Genomic DNA, 4408 nt, shown 5'->3' with positions numbered 1-4408 from the left:
TGTCACTGAAAGGGACAAGTCAGCATGGATGCTTCTATGTGGTCACTGGGATTGCTAGAAATAACAGCTAAATTCTCTGAACGTGCTCTCTAACATCTTTTAAAAGAACACTTTGAATGATATGGTCCTGGTTCCACTTACACATTGGAAAAAAAAATATGAGGTCACAAATGGAATGACATTGCTCATAATTCTGCCTCTATGAATCCCATCTGATGTATGCAAGCATGGAAAAGTGGATGTTAAAACAATGATGATGATGATGATGATGTTCATGTATACCAACTAACGATGCACATCCATTCAAGCATGCTCACATCATTTATTTTTTAGCCTTTGCCTGTTCTCTCTGCTAAAGATGTGTGACCTCCTCCTCCTCCCCCTGACCACCACCACCACCACCACCATCGCCGCCGCCACCTCCACCGCCACCACTGGCATGACTCTTGCCTGTGTCATGTAAATGTCACACATGCTGGTGGCAAGTAAAAGGCAAACGTTACACGTTTGGGGTGGTTGGTGTTAGGAAGGGCATCAAGCCATAGAAATCACGTCAAATCAGACTGGAACCTGGTGCAGCCTCCACCTTAAGAATTCCAGTCAAACTGTCTAACTCATGCCAGCATGGAGGGTGGACTTTAAATGATGATGATAATGATGATGAGTCACAAATTATTCAGTTTTTAGAAGAAGACGTGATTAAGTAACATCCATGTTTTCCTCAAGAATGGTTTTGGTAATGCAAGTGACCAGAACTGAAACTAAGAAACAAAGAATCGAAAGTGAAGAACATGGGTAAATATTTATTTTGGTACATGGATCCAACCAACATAAAGATAGTGTCTATTCTATGATGTTAAGAACTAGAAAAGAGAATAAGAATTACACAGTTCATGACAGTTCATGTGCTTGTAAGGTTTTGGAAGAAAAGGCCTTGCAAATTAGTTGGATGTCTACGTTCGCACAAATCTGTTCAGTCAATTAGGACCATGAATGAAAACAGAGAACTTTTTGTAAGCTTGTTTTCTTTCAAAGTAATGCACTATTTTATTGGTAATGCATGATTTCCTCAGGAAAACTAACACAAAGCCACTATAATATCACCTGAACACTGTAGAGAGAATCAAATTAATTACGTGGCAGTACACCAACAGAAGTAAAGGTCACAGGGTGATATTAAAGATATATGTAAATAGTAGGTTAAATTTCTGCGTGGTAGAGGTCAAGTTGAGAATGGACTTGATAGCAAGGAAGAAATAATTCTCCTCAAGAGAAATTTGGTGTACAGAGAGAAATATATTTAACTCGTTTCTCACAACTATTTCAGAATTATATAACCAGAAAAAGAAAGTAAAAACAAAGAAAGTAAAAAGAAAAAAAAAAATTACTGATGTAGCTGGTGGATAGGGATGGAAACATGAGGTCTGTAAACATAGAAGGGATTGAAATATGAGGTCTGTAAACATAGAAAGGATTGAAAAGCAGTGTCCTCTCTATATTAATTTCATAAATTCCAAAAATTTTAACAAAAGGATAATTATCATATAAGGTGGCTAACTGGCAGAATCATTAGCACACTGGACAAAATGCTTAGCAGCATTTTGTCTATCTTTATGTTCTGGGTGTAAATGTTGCCAGGGTCAACTTTGCCATTCCTCTTTTTGAGGGTCAATAAAATAAGTACCAGCTGAGCCCTAGGGTTGATCTAATTGACTTAGCTGCTCCCTCGAAATTGCTGGCCTTGACTAAAGTTTGAAATTAATATCAAACAAATGTTTGATAACAATAAGGGGAGTCAGAGAAAATTGTCGTCATCAAAGAACTGTTGGTATCACGAAAAAATTGTAATTTAAGATGACTTAATCATTCAGGGCATCTGTACAAAAGAGCTTTTAAAACCCATCCTTGATGGCAGCAAAAATATGACAGGTTTGTTTTTAATATCACCTCCATTATATACTGAAAATGTCTTCAGTCGATGACTGGCATCCATGCTAAGAGCACCATCCGAGTGTGATTGTTGCCAGAGCAGCTAACTGGGTTCCATGCCGGTAGCACATAAAAAGCACCATTCGACCGTGATCATTACCAGCGTCACCTTACTGGCACTTGTACCGGTGGTATGTGAAAAAACATTCTAACGAGGTCGTTGCCAGTGCTGCTGGACTGGCTCCTGTGCAGGTGGCATGTAAAAAACACCACTTGAGTATATCTGTTGCCAGTACCTATTTCTTTATTACCCACAAGGGGCTAAACACAGAGGGGACAAACAAGGACAGACATAGGTATTAAGTCGATTACATCGACCCCAGTGCGTAACTGGTACTTACTTTATCGACCCCAAAAGGATGAAAGGCAAAGTTGATCTCGGCGGAATTTGAACTCACAACGTAACGCAGACGAAATACCGTTAAGCATTTCGCCCGGCGTGCTAACGTTTCTGCCAGCTCGCCGCCTATTTATCTGATAATTATCAGTTGCCAGTACCACCTGACTGGCCCTCATGCTGGTGACATGTAAAAGCACCCACTACACTCTTGGAGTGGTTTGCATTAAGAAGGGCATCCAGCTGTAGAAACTCTGCCAGATCAAGATTGAAGCCTGGTGCAGCTATCTGGTTCGCCAGTCCTCAGTCAAAGAGTCCAACCCATGGAAAACAGACGTTAAACGATGATGATGATGATGAGGATGATGATTATGATGAGATCCCAAAATGAGCATTTGAGTATTCCTCTATGCTCAGGGAAGAGAAAGCAACACCAACCAAGTAAATGTGATACGGCTTAATGCCTATAACTACAGTAAAAATAGTCTTTGAAATAGAAAAGGGATTTCAAACAGCCACTGAAAATAGAAGATTAATTATTAGATAATAATTGCTAATTGAGCTTGGCACTCCTATAGCATATAGGACAGGGGGGGTGCCTGTGTCTGGTAGGAGTAACAGCTAGGGATAGTAACCAAATTGTACTCAGATTGCATTCTACATTGAGTATAACCATCGATAAGCAATGCTCAAAAGAAGGATGGGATGGTCATAGCTGGAATGCATTTGATCATAGCTCTGTTGCGGAAGAACTGATCTGGAATCAAACAACATCAGCAATAGCAACAACAATAACAATATCATCATCATCATCATCATCATCATCATCATCAACAACAACAACAACAACAACAACAACAGCAACAACAACAACAACAACAACAGCAAACAACAACAACAGCAGCAGCAGCAGCAGCAGTGTCAGCAATAGCAATTAGAGCAATAACAGGAACATGGGTAACAAAACCAACAGTAGAAACAAAAACAACAACAACAACAACAACAACAACAAAAGTAATAACAACAGCAACAACAGCACAAACAGCAATAACAATAACAACAATTACAACAATAGCAGCAATAACAAGATTAATAGAGCCTTAAGTGAATTTAGTTTTGTCTGTCTCAGATCTGAATTTGATTATTGCCTGAGTTCATTCATCATTTCATCCTTCTGGGGTGAATAAAATATAGAGGAAATACCAGAGCATTTCATGTAACACACAGCAAATTTCTGGTCTTGCTTTTTTTTTTCCTTGTGTGTGTATGTGTGTTTTGGAATGAACTGGAAAGAGAGGGTTTAACTGTGGAATTTCAGAAGCAGGTCTTCTTAAACTGGTGAGATCAGGATGGCAAAAGTTTGTCTTGAGAAATAGTAAATGGATGGATGCTGGAGAAAGAATTCCAATGAGATGACATAGAGAGGAAGATCTGGGTGTCAGGGTTAGTTGAGGGCTTGAAAGAGCAAATTTGTGATGGGAGCCAAGTGAGCATGGGGTTACACAGCTCCAGTTAGCAGTAGAAAAAATAAAAAGTGGAAAAAACATGTCTGTGGAATAGAGGTTAGAATATACAAAAATAATTGTTTTTATTAACATTATTATTTCAGAAGAGTAAAGGCAGTAAGTTGGCAGAATCATTACCATGCCAGACAAAGTGCTTAGTGGAATTTTCTCCAGCTTTACTTTCTGAGTTTGTGAAGGCACATGGTTCATTGGTTAGAGCAGTGCTTTTCAAACTTTTTGCTTGAGCGAAACCCCAAGGAAACATTCCACTGGCTCGAGGAGCCCCTGTGCAATAATTTAATAATCTTATGCAGACGTATCTGCACAGGAGACTTAAAAATTACTGCCGATTTTAGCAGTTTTGTAACTTCTTGCAGAACCCCTGCACTGTACTGGCGGAACCCTAAAGTTCCGTGGAACCCTGGTTGAAAACCACTGGGTTAGAGTGTCAGGCTCACAATCATGAGATAGTGAGTTCAATTCCCACACTGAGCTGTGAGTTGTGTTCTTGAGTAAGACACTTTATTTCATGTTGCTTCAGTTCCCTCAGCTGTAGAAATAAGTTGCGATGTAACTG

This window comes from Octopus sinensis, linkage group LG10 (assembly GCF_006345805.1).
Source record: "Octopus sinensis linkage group LG10, ASM634580v1, whole genome shotgun sequence".
Lineage (NCBI taxonomy): Eukaryota > Metazoa > Mollusca > Cephalopoda > Octopoda > Octopodidae > Octopus > Octopus sinensis.
This window is presented reverse-complemented; position numbering follows the sequence as displayed.